Below are 14,850 nucleotides of genomic sequence, written 5' to 3'. Positions count from 1 at the left end.
TCTTGACAGTAAATAAGTTTTCTTCTCATTTTTGAAAAGGAATTTCCTCTATTTTAATTTGTGCCCATTGCCTGTTTCCCTTTCACCAGGCATCACTGAGAAGAGTCGGGCTCTATCTCCTTTACTCCCCTCATGAAATATTTATGCATATTGATCAAATCCCCGGTGAGCCTTCTCTGCTTCCGGCTAAACAATCCCTTTTTGCTCAGCCTCTCCTCATATGACAGATTCTTCAGTCCCTTCATCATATTCTTGGCCATTCCCTGGACTCACTGCGGTATGTCCCTGTCTCTTTTGTACTGGGGAGTCCATATCTAGACACAGCACTCCAGATGTTGCCTCACCAGTTCTGAGGAGAGGTGAAGAATCACTTCCCTTGACCTGCTGGCATCAGTCTGCTTAATGCAGTCCAGGAGGCTGTTGTCTCTCTTTGCCGCAATAGCAGATTGTTGGCTCATGTTCAACTATGTGTCAGCCAGGATCCCCAGATCCTTTTCTGTAAAGCTGCTTTCCAGACAGTCAGATCCCAGCCTGTATTGGTGCATGGGGTTGTTCCTCCTCAGGTGCAGCACTTTCCACTTTGATGAATTCCTGAGATTCCTGTCAGTCAATTTTTCTGGCCTGTCAAAGACTGCCTTGAAAGACAGTGCATCCATCTGGTCTATCAGCCATTCCTCCCAGTTTTGTATTACCCACAAACTTGCTAAGGGTGCCCTCTGTCACATCATGCAGGTCATTAATGTAGATGCTAAACGTTTGGAGTACACTACTAGTGGCTGGCCTCCTGCTGTATTCTGTGCCACTAATCACAACTCTCTGAACCTGACAGTTCAACTAGCTTTCAGTCCATCTTATCATCCACTTACCTAGTCTTTATTTCAGCAGTTTATTAATGAGGATGTTATGGAAAACAGTGTTAAAATCCTTGCTAAAGTCAAGATAAACAACATTCACTACTCTATCTTGTCCACTGAGCTAGCCAGTTCCTCATAGAAAACTATCAGGTTGGTCAAGTATGCTGATTTACTAGGTGTAAATAAAAAAATCTATGCTGGCTACTCCCAATCACTTTTTTTTTTTTTTTTTTTTTGTCCTTCATATGTCTGGAAATAGTTTCAAGAAGGATTTGATCAACCACCTTCCCTGAGATCTAGGTGAGGTTGACTGGCCCATGGTTCCCAGATCATCCTTCTTGCCCTTCCTGAAGGACTAACATTTGCTTTTTTACAGTCCTCAGGAAACTCCCGCAATTGCCATGACCTTTCAAAGATAATCAAGAGTGGCCTTGCAGTGACATCAGTCAGCTCCCTCAGCAATCACAGATGGATCCCATCAGGTCCCATGTCTGTTTTTTTTTTTTTTTTTATGTGTTCCCTAAATTTATCCTCCTCTACCAAGTGTAAGTCTATCTTGCTCCAGACCTTTTCACTGATCTCAGGGATTTGGGCTCCTGAAGACCAGTCTTAGCAGTGAAGGTGGATGCAAAGAAGGCTTTGAGTATTCTGTTCTTTGCTATGTCCTTTATCACAATCCCTTTTGCCCCATTCAGCAGCAGGCCCACATTTTCCCTACTCTTCCTTTTGCTGCCAATGTACTTTCTGAAACCCTTCTAGTTACCTTAATGTCTCTGACCAGATATGAACCCAAATTGGCTTTGGCTTTTCCTAACCCCATGTTCAAACAGTGTCTCTATATTCCTTTTGGGTCACCTGTCTTTGCTTCCATCTCTTGCACACTTCTGTTTTAAGTTTAAATTTAGTCAGGAGCTACTTATTCATTCACACAGGCCTCCTTTGCTTGACTGTGCTCATTCTTGAGCCTGTAGGAGGTAATCCTTGAAAACTACACAGCTTTTGTGGACCCTTCTTCCTTTCAAGGCTAAATTCCATGGGGTTCTACCAAGCAGGTCCCCGAACAGGCCAAAGTCTGTTCTCTTGAAATCCAAGGCTGTGATCCTGCTATTTGCTCAGAATCTTGAACTCCACTATACCGTGGTTGCTTCAGCTAAGGCTCCTCCAAATCTACACATTCCCAACCAGTTTTTTCCTTGTTTGTAAGTATGAGGTCCAGCAGAACACTGTCAAAACAAAAATACAAAAATTCTAGAATACAAAAATTCTAGAGAGCTAACCTGAAGCTACCTATTTGGTGGGCAGGTTGACTAAATATGTGAATTGATCTAGAACAGAATCCTCCCCTGAAGGGCTCTTTATTTAGTACCTATGTTTTTATTTTTATTTCCTTTTACTCTTGAGAGGATACTGATTTTCTTGGTAGTAAAACCATTTTTAAAAAGTATTTGATCTTTTTCAACTGTAGAAGATATTATGTTACTATGGCAAGAAATTAAGGCTAGAACTCTACCTTTTGATATCCTAAAATAATAACTAATAATCCAAAATATAGGATTGCTTTCTTGCTATCCTGTGAAATCTTACAGGTCAGAATTCACCTTTCAGTTATACCTGATATAGAACTAGGTGATCTTTCCAGCTCAAAGGACACTAGGAGAGGAAAGGGTGATAGAAGGCAGTACATTTTACCCTCTTCTGTCTCTCTTCTTTTGAAAGAATGAGCAGGAGAGAATCCTAGGGTTTCAAAAAAATCAAGTAGAATCTGGATCTGTATTCATCTAATGAGTGAAAATGTTTTATACAGGAATAGGAATTAACAGCCAATATAAGCTACAGCAGCACTGCTTTCAAACTTTGCAGACCTCCTGTTGAGGTACACCTCAACAGCGAGGCATAAATTATAACAGTTCCTTGACGTCAGAAGGATAGAGCAAATATCATGAAGAGATGCAGTGGAGAACAGTAAGGAGGTGGTCAACAGCCAAATTCAACTTCTGCCATGAAGTCACTGAATCAGCCCTAGAAATGGAAATCATCTCCACTCAGTGTGCTACGTGTTTATAAAACATCAGTGCCAGCAAGACCCGCTGTGTTTATGTAACCTCCTTGTCAGGATCAAAAGATAAAACTGAGCCGAACATTCTTTTCACTGAGAGCACTGTGGGGCAATATCACTTCTGAAAAATCATTAATCATTCTTTTGCCATAAAGAGGTGTTACTTAGCAAGTATTTCTGATGTGACATTTCATTTTTTTATGTATCACAATATCAGATATTAAAAGTACCCACATTATCCAAAATTTCTAGCATATTTTCTGAAATTTCTAATAATTCTTTACTCATAAAAACCTCACCTACTCACCAACCTTTCTAAAGATCTATTTCTTTCTTTCTTTTCCAAGTCTCTTGCATTATTACTTGGAACAATGGTAAAGACTTCTGTTTCTAAAACTACTGATATCTCAGTTACCTGCTTTGCCTCATTCTGTTAATCTGCTAGGAAGCAAAAGGGAGCTAACAAAGATTTATTGTTGTTGTTGTTTTATATTATAATTCTTTTTCAATTTTCAAATCATTTATGAAAATCTGTATTTCTTGGATTATATGTGCCTTGGGAGCTATGTTAGCGTGACAAAAATCCCACTACTTCAACTATATGGGACCCCAGTGGATATATATAATTATGAGAGAAAGCTTAATGGTGTCCTCTACTGATAATACCAAGCGATGGAAAGTAATTAAAGAATGAAAAAGTGTAGGAAGTAGGTACATATTTGCTCAAGAGGGAATTTTTAAGGTTCAGAGCTAAATTATGGTATGAATGTTGTTCATTTGCAAAAGAGCAAAGAAGAATATAACTTACCCTTCGAACACTTATTCCAAACAGCATCTTACTTTGTGAAATGCATTCAGGTGTCCTGGAGACTCCTCATGTCCCAGGCATAGCCAACACATGGCTATGCCTTTGAGATGTTCATTGGAACAATGAAGGAACCAAGGGAAAAGGATGAAGAAATCTTTATGCCTTTCTTTCAATGTCTTAGTCCTTCTGACCCCTAGAAAGTGTGCGCGTAACATTGCATTTGAACTTATAGTTCTAATTTTCAACAGTGTTGTCATCAGTAATCGCATTTCAAAGAAATGTAACATATCTATTTGTTAGATTAAAACTGTATATTTAAATGTCTTTAGTAAAAGTTCAGTTAAGTGAGAATACCTTGAGGAGTCAAATTGTGACTAATCAAGATTAGCAACTCTTTCTTCTGGAAATAGTTTTGTTTCAGGACTCAAATTTTTGTCTTAAAGATACTGAGGTGATTAAATCTGTATTTTATTATCTTTCATATTTATTCTTAGATGAAAACTTACACTGATATCCAGTTTTTAGGGCTTTTTTTTTTCTATTTTAGCAATCTTTACCTCAGTGGAAGCAATATGTAGGAGAAAGGATATTTGTAAGTGAAATGATATGTTTACCCATTATTTCTTCTTTTCTTGCTTGCCCACTGCAAACCACAAATGTTGATTATTCACAGTCAGGTGCATAAGAAGAACTGTAAAAAAGTCTTTTATCAGGCTCCTCTTCTTAAGCTCAGTCTTTATTATCAGTCATAAAACTTTTCTCTAGTGGGCTTACAAAAAGACCAGAGTTAAAATCAAATGTTTCAAATGCTGCAGTTTACCATTAAATAATCTAATTTTCAGTGAAAAAAATATTTTAGAATTTGAAGTCATTTCTATCATGGCAACAATGCCGTTCCTGATGATGACATGCAGTGAGGTCTGAGTATCAGATAATCATACAAACTGCATTTGTAAGCAATTTTTATTCAAATCATGATTCATCTAAACCTGAAGTAGATAGCTAAAATAAGTCAAATGCATCACAGCAAAAAAAGTTGTGATCTCTCAGGTGAATGCTCTTACCGCCACTCTGCAGAGCCAGAATCCTTTTTCTGGAGATGAATAGGGTGTTTCCCAAGAAAAGAGGCAGTGGGAAGTGGCAATCACTTAGAGCCCTTCAGATTGCAATTTTGAACAGAGAAGCTTAAATGTCAGTTAAGTCTTCTAATTGATTTAGCCTGTGGGAAACTGTGCACTGCTGACAGTGCAAACAGGGTGTTTTATTAGGAAAAGCAACTGACACTTTCTTGTCTGCTTGGTGAACTGCAGGCAGATGGAAACTCACTCTGTGTCATCTATGAGCCAGACACAAGCCAGAGTTTATTATTCAGACTAAGAAATAAACTGCTTTTTGGTTGTTCTGAGTTTGCGCAGAGAATGCTTTACATACACTCTTCTTGTCCCACTACAGTTGTCGTGAAAAAACTCTGCTTCCTCAGAGTCAAGACTATACGCTTGTGTTCATCCAGAAGGTCATCAATAATTGTACCAGAGATTACAGAATAGCTGTCTTAACAACTATCGTCACTGTTATTTTGAAATCCCACAGCCACTGATAAAATAAAACTCCAGCCATGCCATTTTTGCTTCATATCAGCTCAACAGAAAAGTATTATGGTTAACTGGTCACTTACCCATATCTCTGACTGTCGACAGTTCTCTGGAGATCTTCAAGGCCCGCCTGGATGCAACCCTGTCTACCATGCTCTAGGTGACCCTGCTTGAGCAGGTGGGTTGGACTAGATATCTCCAGAGGTCCCTTCCAACCTTACTGATTCTACTGATTCTGTGATTCTATGAAAATATTTTAATAGATACTTGCTTTGTGGGTCAGATTCTGTGTGTTGTCAACTAAAAAAAAAAATGAAAAAGATGAAAATGAACTGATATCAGCTTTATAAAACAAGGATTCTTTATTGTTACCCTGGCTTTATTAGGAGTGATCCCTACAGCAGGGATTGTGCCTGACTCCATGCCAGCACATGTTGTCTCTGCTGAGGATGAACGTGTACTAATAAGAATTTTATCTTGATCAATAATGGCTTCCCAGCACCAGCACTGGTGCTAGGTGGAGGAAGGGGAAGATAGTCATCTTATGAAAACATGTTGCAAGGACTGAGAGAAGTGTCTGATTGTCTATACTGTTTATTACAAAATAGATATTATTGACTCAGTTCACTTTTTCCAGGTTACTTCCCCGTCACAGGTAGTAGAATTTTTGGCAGGGGCAAACTGTGTGCATCCCCATCCTTTTAAAATTCTGAGTAAGTACAAACTGCAGCAGTATCATTGACACAAGAGACTAGTAATTCAGTACCTGAAAGTTTCTATATAATTCTGTGATTATAAATGAGGACAATGGCATCAAATCGAATCACTTAATGTTATAATTAAAATGTTCTTGTAAACCAGACCCAAAATCTGAGGTCATAATTCTCTAGATATGGTAGAGATAAAATCATAATGAGAAAGAAATCAGAAGTAAAAGAATGTGAAATGAGGCTGCAGCCCTACTCCAGTGTAGGGCAGAAAGCCATCAGGACTTCCATACAGCAGTATGGCAAGGGTCTACTTAAACCAGTCTCTTGACGTTATTTCACAGCAAAAATAACAGAAGTTCAGCAAAACCTTTCCAGCTACTTTTTGACTTCTTGGAAACTTGGAATTCCTGAATGGAGATTACTATGGGCCACTGTTTGTTGTAGTCACTGATAAACCCATCTTCTCTGTGTTTGTCAAATTCCTTTTGAATATACTTATGTTTGGCTTACATCTCGTCTTGAGATATTTTGTTTCATGATGTAACGTTTCACAGTTTATTTTTTTTTCTTTTTCATTTTTAAGCTGCTTCCTGATTATTTCATTATATTTACTTAAGATCTTTAAACCTCATATTACGAGAAATAACGAACAAATTTTTCCAATTCCACTTCTTCATTCTTTTATTTTAAAGGCAATAGTCTATTGTCTATTTCACATACATAATAGAATATTTGATCTCTTTCGTGGGAATCATTCCATATATCTGATCATTTTTGTTGCCCTTCCTAGCATCTTTCCAAGATTTTTCTTTTTCAGATGGACTGAACGGAACTCCATCCAAGATGGATTTATTATCATAATGTATTAACTTAATGTCTTTTAGTTTTCTTTTTTAAATATTGTGCTATCTCTTTCTTTCCTCGCAATGCTTATTTTCTGTAATTTATATTTTATGTATATAAATTTGTAAGCTTTTGCTTGTTTAAGCGTTTGTCTTTTACTGCTAGCAGTTTTAGAGAACGGTATCTAGACACTCCTTTAGGAGTAGTACTAGCTAATTAAAAGTCCACTGGACATGATCTGGATTTCCCTCTGTACATTACCTCGCATTTTTATGCATTAAATTGCACATCTTTTTACTTTATTCTTTTTATCTTCTTTACCTCCATTACCTTAATGTCACAGTATCTGCTGCATCTCTTCTCAACTTATTAGATTTGACTATTCTGAATAATTTAATTTTACTACCAAATACTCTTACCACTTTATTTGACACAATTTCTTCCACATCATTTAAGAATATATTGAATAATACACCAACAAAGACTGTTGGGAAGTTCTGATGTTGACCTTCCTCCTTTGAGAATATTGCCCATTCACTTCTGCTATAGTGTATTATGATATTTATTTTTTCTTATATTTTTAAATGGACTATCAGTCCAAAAAAAGGACCTTTCCTATTACTGTATGACAGTTTGATTTCTCTAAGAGCCTTTGAAGAAGAATCTTCCTGATCAACCAGATGATTTTTGGCCACATTATTGAATCCTTCAGAGAGTACTAGTAGTTTTTATGAGGCATGACTTTCTTATACAATATTATTTTGAATCTTCCTGCGTACATCATGTTTATTCATGTATCTGCATGAATTTATCCTTTACTATAGGTTTCATCAGTTTGCCTTATATGAAGATAGACATATTCGTATGAAGTTACCTGAATTATTCCTGAAATCATTTGTAAGGACTGATGTCACTTTTTCTACTTTCAGTTCCTTTGCCACAAATGTTAATGATGTATTGAAGTCTACCGTTCTTAGTTCAGCTTTCTCCTGTTTGAGCTCCTTTAAAACTCTGCAGTGACTACTGTCTGGTCATAGCTATCTGTTACTGTATTGATTGGTTCTAAAACATTTTATATTTGAAATATGAATTTGAGATAGCTCTCTCCAATAAAGAGTGGCTTCTCTGCTGTGAATATCAATGTAACAGATGTAGTTTGATTTTTCTTCAGGTTATCTTTGTGTTCTCCTTTTACACCTGTATGGGCCGCACTGATTCTTCCTGTCAGGCTTCCTGGTTTGTATAGTCTTAAAAACCTTTTTTATTAAAAGCTTTTATGCTTTCAGTAAATTGCTCACATTGGAATGTATTTGGCCTTCCTTATAGTGTTTTTTTTAATTAATTTATCTTGATAGTTTATTCTTTTTTTAACTTTTCTTCCTAATAATACTATTCACTTAGCATAGTGAATGTAGTGACCATATTGTGATCTTATAGGTCTTTTTTTAATGTCCCTAGATTATTTGCCTTAGCTTTGAAGAAAACGTGCCTATTACTGTTTCTGATAGTTTCTGTTTGAAATGATACAAGCTTCTTTTTTTTTTTTTTTTTTTTTTTTTGTACAAAGTGAGAGAATAGTGGTCAACTAGATTTCTTAAAAAGTTCCACAAAATTCTGTGTTATTATTTCACCAGAAAGTCTTGTAGGGTGGTTTGTTATTTTTAACATTGGATTGCCTTTGCAATGTACTTAATTCACTATTCACTAGTATCCATCTGTACTAAAATTATTTTGAAAATGTCATTGTTGTTTCAGGTTTTTCCTTTCTTCTTGTCATCAGAAGTTAGTATAAAATTTATTCAGGTTAATTTAAAAATAGAAAAGCTCCTTTTGTATTCCTTTCAGGTTGTTTAATATACCATATTTTATATGCATGTGGGAGAGAGGGAAAGAAAAGGAAGGACATCTTTATTTTCTAAGTGTCAATAACTCTGCACATCCACTGCATGTTTCACAACTATTGTAGACTGAGGAAGTCTGACTAAAGGAATGACATGTTGTAGACATATAGTTAATTTGGTCTGTCCTGCAGTTGCTGGTAATAAAGTTACAGCTCGGGTGATGAAGCATGTCGCTGTATTTGGGCTTTGAAAAGTAACGGAAAATCAAAATCACTACTCACTCTCATTTCGGGGATTATCTTGCCCATCTCTTCTGAGAATCAACTGATGAGAAAACTGGAAGTATCTCACAATTGATGAGCCTAATTTCTGGGTGGCAATGGTGTGTAATATTTAAGTGCATCTAGGTGTTCACCCATTAACGTTACTAGATGGAGCTGTGTGTTTGGCCAGCTCAAATCTAAACCAGATGCAATTGTCTTAACTGAAAAAATGAAGGTCATGTTACTGGTAAAACATGTACAAATTTCTCTCAAAGCCATAACATAACCTAAGCACACAGAAACATGATGAGTGGTGGGCATTTATCTTGGAAAAGCTTTCCTGAAATAGCATTCTTTAACACATCTTTTTATCCCCTATTAGCTGATCTAAACACTTACTCACATATTGTGTACAACCTCACAATCAGCTCCATTTATATTGATACAACATTACATCGTCAGCATATGCATCTCAATACTACTAAAAGCTGTAGTGTTAGGGTTACCTAACTGTATAAGTATATATACACCATTTTAAAGGATTATGACTTGACAAGTCAGTATCAAGAAAATTATTTATATACCATGCTCTCCTATATTGAACAGCCAAACTTCTAACTCTCTAGGCCTTTAAAAATTTCACTGTTTGGAAAGAATTTTAATAAATTGCTACCATTTGCATATACAATTAATACTTTTCATAAATTTGAAAACTCAAAGAGGCTTTGTCTGCCTATTTGTGTAAATGAACACATTTTATATAATATTCTGTTTGTCACTATATAGTGATTTATAAGCAAATCTAGGCTGTCTAGACCTATGACACCATTCTACCACATGAGATGATAAGCTAAGGGGTTCTTTAAGAAATAGTTACTGAAAGAATACCAACATGAAATCCACTTGCACTGAAAAGTTTGGATAACATTATGGTTGCTGTAAAACAGTATTCTCCAACAAGCTCAGTTTTTTTCTGCATATTCAGCGCTGTCATGACTGATATTGGCTCATTCCTTTATATGTTCTTTAGTCAAGCTTGTTCTTCATATCTGGCTCATTTTTCTAGTCTCATATCTCATACTTACCTAGCATAGTTTTACTTTGTAATCTCAGAACACTTTTTCCAGTCAGTCCTTATTATTTCTATACCTTATGACAATCTTAATATCCAGTTACCACTTTGGCCCTCTCCACCTACCCACATCCTGTTTGCTAGTTTAGTCTCTCTCCTTCTCCTCTACTGGGTCATTTGTCTTCATCCAGACTGATTGTGCTTTCAAATATCTCTAGCTCCCAATCTCAAAATTTTCTGGTCGTAGCCTCCTGACTTTGGCAACTTCAGTCCTCCTACAGGTCTTAAGGTGTCATGCACGTACATTCTGTGGTCTTCCCTAGGATGTCAACCTTTCCACTTGTTATTATCTTGCTTCCTGTTGCTCCAAATTCAGACGCTCCAAATTCATTCTAGACTCATTCTTTTCTATTAAAATATTTTTCTTCTAAAATGTTCAAAATAATCCCACTTTAACTTTACATGACTTTACAAAACATACAAAGATCTATGCAAATGAGTTATTTTTAATGATTTTACTGTACTGCCTACAAGGGCCTTACATACTCTAGAATCCAAATTAATAGGCTACTTGGCAGGACCCTGACTCTCTCTCTCTCTCTCTATCTCTCTCTCTCTCTTTTTTTTTTTTTTTTTTGTCATTTATTTCAAAATGATCAAGTAAAATACAACTGAAATTACACGTGAAAGAAAATGAGTTTCAACAGAAGATAGTTCTGAGATATTTCTGAGAAATCTAAGTGCTTAGGTGCATCTATTAAACTACAAAATACATGTTTATATACTGCATCTGCAATATGAGGTAAAATTTCTTCAGAAAAACGGGGGAATAAGAAATGGCTGCGCAGCATACCATGTAGACTGAAATTGAATGGTTATAGTTTCATATATTTTCAATAACATTTTTGTGTGGGTGAATGGTTTCTGCATCCTTTTTCTATGCAAATTATTCATTTATTTCCAATCACTGGGCTAGCACACAAGGAAACTGAATTATTTTTCCTCGATTTGGTGCTAATATTTATGTCCTACGAAAACTTGCACACTGTTAAAATTCAAGTGAAAAGAGCTTTTTAACATGGAAAGCTTGAGTCTTAGCAGACTGTTTGTAACTTTTCTTTCTTTTGAATAACACTCCATTTTTGCTAGTGTATTATTTCAATGAGATATTCTGTTCTCAGGTACTTCAGTGAAAGTTCACTGGAAGTGGAGTTAAACTCATGAAGAAAAGAACATGTTCAGGGAAGCTATCAGGAAATTGATAGGCAAATTTTTAATCAGACTTCGATCGAGGTGCCAGGAATTTTAGAGGAAAAAAAAATCAGCAAAACCATGCTGTTTTGCATAAATAATAGTTAGAAATAGTTTTATTTGCTTTCTCCAGATCATAAGCTTCTCCGATCACACGGGCAAGATGTGGAGAGCACGGGCTTTGATCTGTTCTATGTTTTATTGCATTCAGCCCTGTGAACTTCAAATGCTGCATACAGATTATTGAACAATGGAAAACAGATGACACCTGAGGGACTCAGCCATTCCTGTTTATGTCCCTTATTCTTCTAGAGGCAACTTTATATATGCATTTTTTAAGAACTTATATTTCTGTTTCTTATTCATTTGTTCATTTGTTCAGAAGTAAACTTTTCCTGTTTTTTTCTCTGCACTTGATTGCACATTTTCAACTTTTACAACAGTCAGATACCCCACTGAGCTCTGAGTAATTGGTGTTAATAAATATACTGACTTTCTATTATACTGGAGGAGATACATTAGGTTTCTCTCTGTAACTCAGATGAAAAGTAACTTTACACAATATGTACTTCATTCATGGAATGTGTGCAAAAGTACGCTAAGTGCTTATGTTTTAAATAATCTTGACGTAGTTTCTGACTTTAGCACTATATCAGCTCAGGTGCCAAGGAGATAGCAAAGGGACTTGTGACACACAGAGAAATTCTACATTGGATCAACTGCCCTGAGAGAATTCTGGCCTGACAACTTTTCTGTTGTGGAAAACATAGAAACAGGAAAAAATTGCAAAGGGCAATGCCATGCACATGACCCAGATTTCTGACGGTTTCTGAACAGTGAGATACTTTGCCCCACAAATCATTTCTGCCACAAATATATGTCTCATTTACACCTGGAACTCATCATAGAAAATGTTTAGAGTATGATCCTATGATAATCTTACATATGTTCCCAGAAAATACCAGTTCCTACAATGGAGACAAATCAGAGAAAATAATCTGTGTCAAACTTGGAATCAAGATATACAAAAAGCAATATATACAAATATAGGAATTAAAGGTATTATTGCAAAGTATATTTAATCTATTGGTGGGACCATATCTTCTGTGGAAACCTAGGACAGATTGTTTAATGTTAAGACTGTCTAGCAGAAAAGGCAAAGCTATTGATGTTGACAAAGGCGGTCAAAAACTAATAAAAATAATCCTAGAGTCTTTTGTATACTTGTATCTGTCTATTTTAGTTTCTTATAATAACACCCTTAATAAAGCTTAACAAAATCTTAAGATTCATTTAGTATAACCAGATTTTGGAAGTTTTCATATGGACTACTCTAACTTTCATTCTTATCCTTGTAATGCAGTTTCCATGATCAAGATGCAGAACTCCTTCTAATCAAAAGGAAAACATCATTTTCCAGGGCCTTCAATACTGACTGGGAATTCTTTTGTATTCACAAAATGAGAATATGATTCTGTGACCATTTTATTAGCTCATTTTCATGTTTCGTGAGCCCAGAGCAGATTATATTGGTCAAATTATAACACTGGAAATGTTTATTTGTGCTCTTGAAATAACTTAACTAAACAAAATCAGTTACTTCTACTGTCAAAAAAAGCTTGAAAGGGATAGCCAGCACCAGGATTTTATTTATGTTATGGAACACTTTCCCCAATTTGATCTCTTTAAGTGATCATGGTAGACTGTCCAGACATTAAAAATCTGTTTTCAATTAAGTTTTTATTAACACAGTCTCAGAATATTGTTCAAAGTTAGAAATTTTACTCAACAAAAGGTTCAACAATGGAAAACAAAAATCTATTTGACAGAAAAATAGGTAATCTTACTGAAATTATTTATCACGATTAAGAGAAATTGACAGCTATTTTTATGTCTTAAATGGTGACATCTTATTATGATGTGTTTTTGTCATACGAATCAGGCACTTAAAAGAGCTAACACTGAACAAATATATCATAAAGAAGAGATTAATTTCCAGTTTCCCCCTTTTACAATAAAATATAATATGTTTAATATTTCTACCTGATATTACATAACAAGTCAAATGGTATGGAAAAGAAATTATTCAGTCCATTCCTTATGAACAGAACATTTGACGATACATGGAAATATTATTCTACTGTTATTTAGCTCTTTAGTAGCAAGCAATAAATTGTCTTAATAATTTAGAGAGCAATGTATGAAAATCTTTTTGGAAGTGTTAATACAAATTATTTTCATAAAGCACATAATTGAGGACAAATGATGTTTTTCCTCGAATAAATGCAAATGAGTAACAACAAAATCTATCTCATACTGCCATTTATTGCCTAGATATTGCCTGGATACTTCTCAAGCTTTTTTGGTCCTTTACTCTTTCTGTGCTACACTGCTCTATTGTCTACTTAAATCAAATGCTGCAGGCTGACTTGAAAGCAGCTCTTCAGAAAAGGACCCAGGAGTGCTGGTGGACAGCAAGCTGACTGTGAGCCAGCAATGTGCCCTTGTGGCCAGGAAGGGCTTCTTGGTACCCAAGAAGGATGTTCTAGGCTGCACTAGGAAGAGCCTGGCCAGCAGGTTGAGGGTGGTGATCTTTCTCTTCTACTAAGTCCTGTTGAGGCCACACTTAGAGTGCTGTATCCAGTTATGGGCTCCCCAGTATAAAAGAGCTTCTGCAGCTTCCAGCAAAGAGCTACTAAGATAATGCAGGGACTGGAGCACCTCTCAAATGAGGGGACTGTTCATCCTGGAGAAGAAAAGACTGAGAGGGACTTTTATCAGTGGGTATAAGTACCTGAAGGGAGGGCGTAAAGAGGATGAGGCCACTCTTCAGTGGTGCCCAGTTACAGGACAAGAGATAATGGGCATAAACTGAAACTACATGTAATTGTAGATATCTATTCTTTCTTGATCTCTACCTTTTCACATTTCTTTGTCTACTTTCTGACTTCCATTTTATTTTCTGTATTTTCTACTAAAGTTTTGTGTAGCTGAACTCAGCTAACATAACTGATTTTTTTTTTTAATTTATACTGTGCACCTTCCTTTTTTGTTCTTGTCCACAAAGTCAGCACCTCTCGTGTTACTTGTGGGGACATAGGTTCAGAATTCATCATTTCCTTTGTGTGTCTTCAATCAGAAACAATAACAGTAAGCACCTGCAGTTATAGGAAATATAAGTCATATACTTCTCACAGTTTATAGCAATCCTGACCTAACTGATATCATAGCAAATTAGTTCAGTCTAAAACCTGTTCTTGATCCAGGCACATTTATCATAGTGCTTGGACCTAGTTTTCCTTATTTTAGTTTCAGTCCCTCAGCCCACACATCCAAGTTCTGACGTTGTTCATTCATAGTGTCTTATCTACACCTAGTTAAAATTCTATATTTCCTATCAAAAGTGTTTTATTTGCTATAATATTATTTCACTCACCATGTCTAATCATCCATGAAAAAATACAGATGGTGACAATATTCATATTCCTTTTTTTTTTGTAACAGCTCCCCAGAAACTCTTAATCTCTGTATAATGTCATAGATTCTTTCTCTTTGTTTAA

The sequence above is a fragment of the Rhea pennata genome, chromosome 3 (assembly GCF_028389875.1).
Source record: "Rhea pennata isolate bPtePen1 chromosome 3, bPtePen1.pri, whole genome shotgun sequence".
Classification (NCBI taxonomy): domain Eukaryota; kingdom Metazoa; phylum Chordata; class Aves; order Rheiformes; family Rheidae; genus Rhea; species Rhea pennata.
Note: the sequence above shows the minus strand (reverse complement) of the source record.